Raw genomic sequence first — 11361 nt, 5'->3', positions numbered from 1 at the left:
TTTTGTTTTACTGCATGGTAAACTGATGGGGAAAAAGGAAAGACTGAAAAAGTTGGTCAATTTTTTTTTTTTTTCCCTCTCTCAAATATTTTTAATGAGTTCTCATTACATTAAATGCTAAAATGAAGTGAGCTATTAAAATGTTAAACTCGTCCTGTAAAAAAATAAAATAAAAAAATAAGGCCCCTTTTACACTACAGGTATCATCCTGTAAAAAAAAAAACCTCCGTTATTACTCCCGGCAAAAAGTCCTGAAAACGGCAGTCAAAAAAATGTTTTGTCAATGTTTTGTCAATGGGATTTTTTTGACCATCCTTTTTGCATCAGGCATATCCGTTTTTACTGTCAGTTATTTTTGCCGGCAGGAAAGACGGTGCACTAGTTTTTGGTTCGGCAAAAAAATGGTGAAAAACCGGACGTTAAAATTTAACATTGAAGTCTATGGGAACCGGATGCACAAAAAAACAAAAAAAACATCCGTTATCAGTTATTGTCAGGTTTTTTAACATCTGTTTTTTGTAGTGCGCATGCTCAGTACAGCTTTACAAAAAAAGGGTTAAAAACCTGATAAAAAAATAAATAAAAAATACCCGGATGTAACTGGTAATAACGGATGAACATCAGGTTTTTAAGAAAAAAAACCATTAAAAATAATGGATGATGGTCATCAGTTATCATCCGTTATTACCAGTTATTGCATTCGTTTTTTTTTCATCAGTTATTGTAAAATAACGGCAGTAAAAAAGCAGGATGATACCTGTAGTGTGAAAGGGGCCTAAGCCGTCTTAGTCTCTGTTGGCAGACAAATAATAAAGTTATGGCCCTTTGTTGGCAATAAAAGGAAAAATAGAGAAATGAAAATAGTTGCACCACTAAGAGATTAAAGGGGTCATCCAGCATTAGAAAAACAGCAGATTTTTTTCCAAAAACAGCTCCACTCTTGTCCTCAGGTTTGTGCGTGGTATTGCAGCTCAGTTCCATTAGTGAATGGAGCCAACTTGTAATACCATACACAACCTAAGGATAGGGGTGGTGCTGTTTTTCTAATCCTGGATAACCCCTTTAACGGGAGTGTTTACATACGTATTGGCAACCACTATAATATCATGGCTCTGGTTGATTCTCTAAAAATAAAAGCCAGAGTTCCACCTTAGGTTCACACTGCCGGCATGCTCCGCTTAAGGGAGCTCTGTCAGTAAGTATGTAGGAAGGACGGGAGTCGAGCATGTCCTATTTTTTTCTAGGACATCCGCCAAACCCCATTCAAGTCAGTGGGATTTGTCGGAACCTGGCGGTGCCAGTTGTGCTCTGACCCGTCTTGAATCCGCTTGGCTCAAAAAAAAAAGACACGAATGGACGAAGGGTCGGAGCATAACGCGAGTGTGAACTTAGCTTAAAACATAATCTGCCACCCCAGCCTTGAATCTGTAAAATAGCGGACTAGTAAAGATAAACACAAACACAAATTGACTTCCAGCTCCGAGATCTGTGAAATTCTGAAACTTTATTGAACATCTTGTATAAACACATCACTAGTAGAGCCAACGCGTTTTGAACAGTTAACTGTCCTTGAAAAGCACCTGTGATATCCCACCAAAAATGTTATCTAAGGCTACTTTCACACTGTCGGGAATGTGAAGTCCGTTGTTTTAGGATTTCAAATAGCAGGAGAAAAAGTTGTGACGGACCCGTTAGTGACTGGTCACGATGGCAGTGTGAAAGGAGTCTTGCTCAGAACCTAATCCTGATCATGTACATACAATTTTTGTATCTAGCACCAATATTTTTCTCACAAATACCTTCCTTTTAGTGCTTACTTGGTTTTTCATCCTGTGCTCTGCCGGGGGTGTGTCCGTCTTTTGCGCTCACTCGCCTCCCTGAGTCTGCTGTGCCGTGCTGGGTCTCTTCATCCAATCCCAGCAGGCTGCTCTGTAACCCCCTCCTTGCTGTTTTCATGCTGCAGTCTGATCGGACAGGAGTGAGCACAGAGGAGTGCAAGTCCGACCCTCACACCCTGGACTTTGTCCCTGCCTTTGCTTCATCTAGGACAAAGATGATGCTGCAGCCGGACAGGATTATGTTCTGGATGGTATGGAGACCCCTAGTGGTGTGTATATATATATTTTTTTTATATAAGCCATGATTTATATAAAAGAAAAAGGACATAACACTTTTTTAATGAAGTTTATTAGAAAGGTTAATATTTTGCCAAAATGTACAACATCTGAAAAGTTTTTGAATATGACACTGCCCATTTAAAGGGGTACTCCTGGGGAAACAATTTTTGTAAAAATAAATAAATAAATCAACTGGTGCCAGAAAGTTAAACAGATTTGTAAATTACTTCTATTTAAAAATCTTAATCCTTCCAGTACTTATCAGCTGCTGTATCCTCCACAGGAAGTTGTGTAGTTATTTCCTGTCTGACCACAGTGCTCTCTGCTGCAGAAAAAGAAATTCAAAAGAAAAGAACTTCCTGTGGAGCAAGTACTGGAAGGATTAAGATTTTTATATAGAAGTAATTTACAAATTTGTTTGACTTTCTGGTACCAGTTGATTTAAAAAAATAAATAAAAATTGTTTTCCACCGGAGTACCCCTATAAATCATGGTTGGGTAGAAGTTTCCAAAAGGGACAGAGACTGCGGCCATCCACCTATAAGAGCCTCCATCACCCTCTGTTCTGTGCGGCTTTATGTGCCAAAGTCTGGGCAGATCCCTCAACATGAGTAAGATCCTCCTGAATGCCATCTTGTCTGAAACGTGTCGGATCTACCACTCTGTCAGTGGTTCTCAACCTTTTTTGTGACTGTACCCCCAAAGGGTGAAAGTATGTCCGCGGGTACCCCCCTGGGTGTAAATTCATGCAGAACTTATGCGCGATGGGTACCCACGGACAACATAAGTCATAAAATTACTTATTTTCATAATGGCGTGTGCTTTCCTTTATACTAATGCGATACTTAACCCCCTTCTGCCATTATTTCCTTATTTCCCCTCCCTCTGATCCCCTTTTGCCATATCGGATAATAATGCCACTAGGGGATTAAGATGGAGGGAGGGGGAAGGAGGGTAGGGATAATGGCAAAAGGGGATAAAGTTGGAGGGGGAATAATTGCACAGGGGATTAATGAGGGGGGGGGGGGGGGGGGGTAGGGGAGCTAATCATTACCCCCCCCCCCATCTTTATCCCCTTAGCCATTACCTCCCCCCCCCCCCACAATCTTTATCCCCTTGTGCAATCCGATATCCAATATAGCAAACTGGGATCAGAGGGAGGGGGGGGGGGGGGGGGTAATGGCACAAGGGGATTAAGATGGAGGGGGGGAAATGGCACAAGGGGATAAAGATGAGGGGGGTAATGATTAGCCCCCCCAACCCCCCTCCATCTTAATGCCCTTGTCCCATTATTCCCCCTCCCTCTGATCCTCTTATGCAGTTATCCCTCCCCCCTCCATCTTAATGCCCTTGTGCCATTATTTCTCCCATCCCCCCCCTACCGCTTCCCCTGGGCCACACACACACCACCACACACACACCACCCTTCCATACTCTTTATTTTTTTAACATTACCCGGCCTGTTCGGATATCCAGCGCATCCCGTGTGGCCTGTCTGGGTATACAGCACTTCTCAGAGTCCCGTTCGCTGGGGCCGCACTGACATGTGACGTCCTCCTGCGCTGTGCGGCACCTCCGCACAATGTCAGGGGAGGTCACATGTCTCCCCTGCAAACACGCAGCTCCGGCCACAATACTATACATAGAGCTGCCGCAGCCATTCTCCGCTGTGCATTGGCGTACCCCCGCACAACCCGTGGTGTACCCCTAGAGGTTCGCGTACCACCGGCTGAGAACCCCTGCTCTACGTGTTTTTACAAAATCTTTAATAGCATTATGGAATTTTACAGATTTTGGAGCTGGAATTCTTTACATGCCCCCGGATCTGAGGTTGTCTTCTGGGCTCCTAATCTACAGGAATCAAAACTGATCTTGGCCACACATACTGGACTTTTTTTTGTTAAGTAGAGATGAGGCTAAGTTTCTACTTTTATTTTATTTATTTATTTATTTTTTTGTGCGTTTTCCCCCCAAAAATTCCCAAACTGCCCCCATGGTGTTTTTTCATTGAGAAAAAGCTGCGGCCAGATGTTGGCTGTAAATCAATGAGAAATCGCAAAATAATTTTTCCACTTTTCAGTTTGGCGTTTTTTTTTTTTTTTTTTACCCTTTTGGCGGTTTTTCACTCTTTTTTTAAGCTCCTTGGCAGTTTTTCAAAGTCGCAGCATGTTGAGCCTATGGTGTTTTTTTTCTCCTGAAATCGTGGGAGCAAAAAAAAATGCCAAGAAAAACGTGTGTTTTAATTTTGGCGTTTTTGCAGGCGGTTTTTATTTTATTTTTATAAATTTTTAAAACAGGTATCAACTTATGTGGGTGGGCAGGGACCTAAAAATTTAGCAGACAATAATAAAAATGTAGTGCGTGTGTTTTTTCACTTTTTCTTTTTTTAATTTTTTTTTTAGGTAGTACTACTACTCCCAGCATGGAGAACACACACACTGTTCCATGATGGGAGTAGTAGTACCTGTACTCCTGACACCCGCTGTGATCCTCCTGTATAATGTATAGATGCGGCGGCCTCTCTTCTCTGGTCCCCTGCACTCACGTATATATACACATATTCATATTTCCCGCAGAGCTGTGATTGGCCAGATGGTTCCAGCCAATCCCAACTCTCTGTGGGAAATATGAATAGTTGTATATACGTCAGTGCAGGAGACCATAGAAGAGCAACCGGCCGCATCTATTATACAGGAATGACTAAGAGCGCTTGACGCTTGAAACGCGTAACTTCCCTTTTGTTCCTATTTATGTCCTACAAATAAACGGATTTTATTTGCATCAATAGCTGGATCCTACCTTCTTGTTTTTCCATTTGCTACGGTGTTTTCCAGCACCAGGATCCGTGCTCCATCTGTCCGGGTGGGGTGAGCTGGCTGGAGTTTGTCTCCTTTCCATATTATACAGGAGGATCACAGCGGGTGTCAGGAGTGACACTCGCTGCGATCTCTCTATTAATGCAGGTACTACAGCTCCCAGCATGGAGCAGTGTGTGCTCCATGTTGGGAGCAGTAGTACCTGCAGTTAAAGGGGTACTTCGGTGGAATTTTTTTAAAAATTGTTTTATGAACTGGTGCCAGAAAATTAAACAGATTTGTAAATTACTTCTATTAAAAAAAATCTTAATCCTTTTAGTACTTTTTAGCAGCTGTATACTACAGAGGAAGTCCACAGTGCTCTCTGCTGACACCTCTGTCCGTTTCAGGAACTGTCCAGAGTAGCATAAGTTTGCTATGGGGATTTTCTCCTGCTCTGGACAGTTCCTGATTTGGGCATCAGGTGTCAGCAGAGAGCACTGTGGACAAGACAAAAAAGAAATTAAAAAAAATAAAGGTTTTCCTCTGTAGCATACAGCTGCTTAAAAGTACTGAAAGGATTAAGATTTTTTGATAGAAGTAATTTACAAATCTGTAGCGTATAGATGAGTAGTTCGGCACTGCTAACTTCTGAACCTGAAAGCGGGTGGACACTAAGTCGCTGTAGCGGAGTGGGGATACGGTGGTGCTCGGACTCACGTAGAATATACCATCAGTGCATGAGAAGACAAAGAAAAGTCGGCACTCACCGGGTTTCCAATCCAGCAGATTTTATTGCACGTTACTCACAGCCGTAGTACAATTCTCGGGGAGACGACGGATGGTACAAGGGGGGTACCACAGAGATTACAATAGAAGTAATTTACAAATCTGTTTAACTTTCTGGCACCAGTTAAATAAAAAAATAAAAAAAAGTTTTCTACCGGAGTACCCCTTTAAGGACAGATCACAGCAGGGGTCACTCCTGACACCCGCTGCGATCATCCTTCATCCCTGAGATGCGGAGCGGCTTTCTCCAGTGCTCACATCTCTGCTCTGTCATCTGGCCGGCCACTCGCCATTCATATTTCCTGCTGAGAGCTGTGATTGGCTGCCACCATCTGGCCAATCCCCACTCTGGGCTGAAAATATAAATGAGTGATGAGAATTTCTATTCCCATCGCTGGTCTGAGTATAGTGCAGAGATGTGAGCGCTGTATAGAGCTGCTCCGCATCTCTGCTATATTATGGACGATCGCATCGGGTGTCAGGAATGACACCCAGGGTGATCTGTCTATTAGTACAGGAACTTCTACTCTCATCATGGAACAGTGTGTTCCATGCTGGGAGTAGTAGTACTACTTAAAAAATAAAAAAATCTAAGAAAAAAAATTTAAGTGAAAAACACACACTACATTTTTATTATTGTTGGCCACCTTTTTAGTGCCCTGCCTGGTCACAAAAAAAAACAAGTAGAAACTTAGCCTTAAAGGGGAGATATACATTTATATAAAGCTCCACCCATTCTCACTGCGCTGGATTTACTAAGAGGCGCATGTGCCGACAAGATCCTGCTCCCCGCACACTAATTTTGCAAGGGGGAGTTGCAGCTATCATCCTAATACAAGGCCAGCTTAATTCTGACAATGCACTAGCCCATTGTTTTCCAACCAGGGTGCCTCCAGCTGTTGCAAAATGACAATTCCCAGCATGCTAAGCAGCGGCTATCATTGTCTGGGCAGTGGATGGGAGACCAACAATGATGCTCAAAGCAGTGTTTCCCAACCAGTGTGCCTCCAGTTGTTGCAAAACTACAACTCCCAGCATGCCCGGCCATGCTGTGAGTTGTAGTTTTTCAACAGCTGGAGGCACCCTGGTTGAAACGCCCAGTAAGTAGCTCTCTGTTCTGGCTCATCGAGAGAAATCTTCATCCCTGTCCTTGCTTAGTTGACAGTCAGCTGGAAGCTGAGCCCTGTTTCCAGATCTCACACCTGTGCACAATTTGTATGTACAGCGCAGTAACGAGCTTTGGAAACTGAGCTCGGCTTCCACCTGTCAATCAAGCAAGGAGTTCCCAAGCCTCTCAAATGCCGAGGGCTGAAATGCCTTTTCACACTCCCTCCTATCCCTGTCCTTGCTTAGTTGACATACAGCTGGAAGCCGAGCCCTGTTTCCAGATTTCAAACCTGGGCACAATTTCTATGCACTGCGCAGTAACGAGCTTTGTGCAGAAACTGAGCTTGGCTTTCACCAGTCAATCAAGCAAGGAGTTCCCAAGCCTCTGAATTGCTGAGGGCCGGAATGCCCCCTCCCATCATTGTCCCTGCTTGATTGACAGCTGGAAGCCGAGCCCTGTTTCCAAATCTTATTCCTGCATTGTGCATACCAATCATGCCCCAGCGTGAGATCAGGAATCGGGGCTTGGCTTAAGCAGGGACAGAAGGGAGAGTGAGGAGGCATTCCAGTCCTCAACAGTCCTTTGACGCTTGGCATTGGGTAATAAAGCATTTTTCTACATTATGTAGAACGGATATATTGAAGGTATAGATATATCTCCTTGTCCTAATTGCAGCTGACCTGCACTCTTGGTCGAGTAGGACATGCGAGTTTATGGGCGAGTCAGCTGTCCGTTCAGGACAAATATTACTCCCCCCCCCCCCCCTTTATGTCTAGGTGTCAGATTCCATTTAAAAAGCTCCAGGTGTTAGTGTCGTCTTAAAAAGCAATAACCAATGTGAACATCCCGTGTACCCCATATGGGCCGATTGGACATTTGTGTGTGTGTTTTAGCCGCTTACGTTACCGCGCTCGTTTTACATTAAGAAGGTCCTTGGATAGAACCAAAGTATTGAGCCTTCCACCTATGTCTAAGGTGTCCAAACTGCGGCCCTCCAACTATTGCAAAACTACAACTCCCAGCATGCCCGGACAGCCAACGGCTGTCCGGGCATGCTGGGAGTTGTAGTTTTGTAACGGCCCAGAGGGCCACAGAAGGGACACCCTTTTTCCAAATTGATCTTGAGTTACGTCATATCCTACTTCAGTCATATCCAGAGCTGAAATAACCCTTTAAAGGGGTACTCCGGTGGAAAACAATTATTTTTTTTTCATATCAACTGGCTCCAGAAAGTTAAACAGATTTGTAAATTACATCTATATAAAAATCTTAACCCTTCCAGTACTTATGAGCTCCTGTATGCTCCAGAGGAAGTTGTGTAGTTCTTTCCAGTCTGACCACAGTGCTCTCTGCTGACACCTCTGTCCGTGTCAGGAACTGTCCAGAGCAGGAGAAAATCCACATAGCAAACCTCTCCTCGGGATTGTTCCTGACATGGACAGAGGTGTCAGCAGAGAGCACTGTGGTCAGACAGAAAAGAACTACACAACTTCCTCCGTAGTATACAGCAACTGATAAGTACTGAAAGGATTAAGATTATTATTTTTTTTATATAGAAGTAATTTACAATATAACTTTTTGGCACCAGTTGATTTGAAAAGTTATTTTTCCTCCGGAGTTCCCCTTTAAGTTTGGATCCCTCTGCCGATCCCTCATGGACAGACCGTATTAAAGTGATTGTGCCTTGTGGGAGATGTGGTATGTAGAACAGGATTTCCAAAAACAGCCCCACACTCGTCCTCAGGTTGCGTGTGGTATTACAACTCGGCTCCATTCACTTCAATAAAACTGAGCTGCACTACCGCACACAACCTGAGGGGAAGTGTGGTGCTGTTTTTTGGAAAAAAAAAAAAGAAAAGCCACAAGGTTTCTACTACTGGATAAACTCTTTAACCAAAATACATTGCATTATAAGGCTACATTTACCCAGTGTCAAATGAGCCACATTTTCGACAAAAATACGGCATGTTTGTTATTTGTGACCGTAACTGGGAAATCTGACCCCAAAACAGTTTTTTTTATTTTTTATTACAAACCTTTTTATAAAAGGAAAAAAAAAAAAAAGTGTTAAAGTTTTTGCACTGGATTTTAAAGTAGACACAATGGGGGCAGGCCTCAGTAATTCCAGTGTATCTGTGGCTGCTCTAAAGTCACATGTGAGAAGGGTGTTCACGGGAAACGGTGCCGCCTCGGTGCGAGCGGTGTATTTGTCCAAAAGTCACACATTTTTTCCAGAAATATGAGACTTTTAAGCATATGCGCCGCTGGTGCAACTTTAGTAAATGTCCCCTAAAAGCCTGACATTTCAGTTTTTCTGCAGCTCACTTGTTAGCTTTGCCATATAGCCTTAGACAGGGTCAGCGGAGTTATCTCATCATTTATAGAAGATGTGGGGGATTTAATGGCAGCTCTATTGTACTCCTGGATGCTTAGATAATGCTGGCTATACACAATAAAGTTGTGCCAAAGGCCAGTGTTTCCCAATCAGGGATCCTCCAGCTGTTGCAAACCTATAACTCCCAGCATGCCCGGACAGCCTTTGGCTGTCCGGGCATGCTGGGAGTTGTAGTTTTGCAACAGAGTGAGGCACCCTGGTTGCGAAACACTGCCGTATGTTGATGTGAGTTCTTAAAAGGTTATTCCAGGAAAAAACTTTATTTATTTATTATATATATATATATATATATATAATCTCAACTGGCTCCAGAAAGTTAAACAGTTTTGTAAATTACTTCTATTAAAAAATCTTAATCCTTCCAAAAATTATCAGCTGCTGAAGTTGAGTTGTTCTTTTCTGTCTGACAACAGTGCTCTCTGCTGACATCTCTGCTTGTCCCGGGAACTACACAGAGTAGAAGAGGTTTGCGATGGGGATTTGCTTCTACTCTGAACAGTTCCCGAGACATGTGGCATCAGAGAGCACTTAGACAGAAAAGAACAACTCAACCTTAGCAGCTCATAAGTACTGAAAGGATTAAGATTTTTAAATAGAAGTAATTTACAAATCTGTTTAACTTTCTGGAGCCAGTTGATACAAATAAAAAAAGTTTTTTCCCTGGATAACCCCTTTAAGTAGTAATGTCTAGCAGCAGCCTTTTCCCCTCTCTCTGCAGGGTGCGGGTGATGGATTCCATGTGCCAAAAAAGCAGCTTTGGATGTTACTCGAGTGCAAGATGACAAAAAAAAAAAGAATATGCAAACTTTTTTGCTAAATTTCTCATGTGGAATAACTATTAGTGGAGCCCCACCCATAGCCCACTAAGGTTCCCGATTTTACTCCGCTCAATGTATTTTCCGCATTATACGTCCGCACAGAGTATCCTGTTTCTATTGCACATATAATTACTACAAAAATAAATAAATATTAATGTAGCGTTTCATTATTGTTTGTGTTGTTGCATGTTGGTTTTTATTTTATTTTCATTTTTTTTCCATAATAAAACAAAAAAAAAATGTCAAAAAATGAAATGTGGAAGCTGTGTTGTTTTTCCCACTTCAGTTCCACACAGGGCGAGTCCACACGTGAAGGGGATACGGCTCTGTATAATAAGGCTAGGGTCACACTACGGAATTTACGCCTGCAATTCCGCTTTGAAATTCCGCTTGCTAAAATGTAAAGTATAGTGAATGGGTTTCCGTTCACAAATTCACACTTCGGATTTTGTGAACGGAAAATCCGGAAATACTCGCGGAACACACTGCAGGCTATTGAAGACTGCAGTGTCCGCACGGTCCTAGCCGCACTCGCAATCTCCGGGCGGAAATTTTCTGCTCAGACATTCCGTAGTCTGAACCTAGCCTAAGTGTTGTGACCAAGAGATCGCGGTCGTTTACATCAAAGTACCAGCAAAATAATGGAATTCTATTTTATACTTTCAGGATCGTTGATTTTAAAGGAGAACTCCAGCCAAAATTTACTTATCGTAGGGGATAAGTATTTGATTGTGGAGGATCCTACTGCTGGGACCCCCTGCAATCTCCGGAACGGGATCCCGACTCCCTGTGAGTGAGGAGTGCATCTATCGGTAGGCGGCTCGCACTCCATTCTTTCAGCGCTGATGATGCCTGAGTCCCGTTCTGAAGATAGGGAATTGTGGGGTGGGGTGGGGTGTGTATGCTCCACAGGAAGTTGTGTAGTTCTATCCAGTCTGACCACAGTGCTCTCTGTTGCCCCTCTGTCCATGTTAGGAACTGTCCGGAGCAGTAGAAGTTCAACTCTTTGATACATTTCTGGGTTTACACCAATTATTATTTTTTTTTTTTGGTGGCTGAGAATGTGCAGAGTGTCCCTTGAAGGTTTTGGTTTTAAGAAGAGGTGTATACTATCCCTGCACTATCCCTGGAACACTAACACTATTTGCATGAAAAATATCTTTGTAAAGGTAAACAGGCAGGAACAATCACACCAACCATGGCCCCAGGTCTCCTGCTTCCTTTATCGATGCTAGTTGTTCATTTTTCTATGTGTTGGAAATAGTAAACAATACCGCCATAGTCTTTTCCTACAACTGTCAGAGCATAACGAGAGATGTGCTTCTGCGTAAACCGGAGA

Source organism: Hyla sarda, chromosome 10, assembly GCF_029499605.1.
Source record: "Hyla sarda isolate aHylSar1 chromosome 10, aHylSar1.hap1, whole genome shotgun sequence".
Lineage (NCBI taxonomy): Eukaryota > Metazoa > Chordata > Amphibia > Anura > Hylidae > Hyla > Hyla sarda.
Note: the sequence above shows the minus strand (reverse complement) of the source record.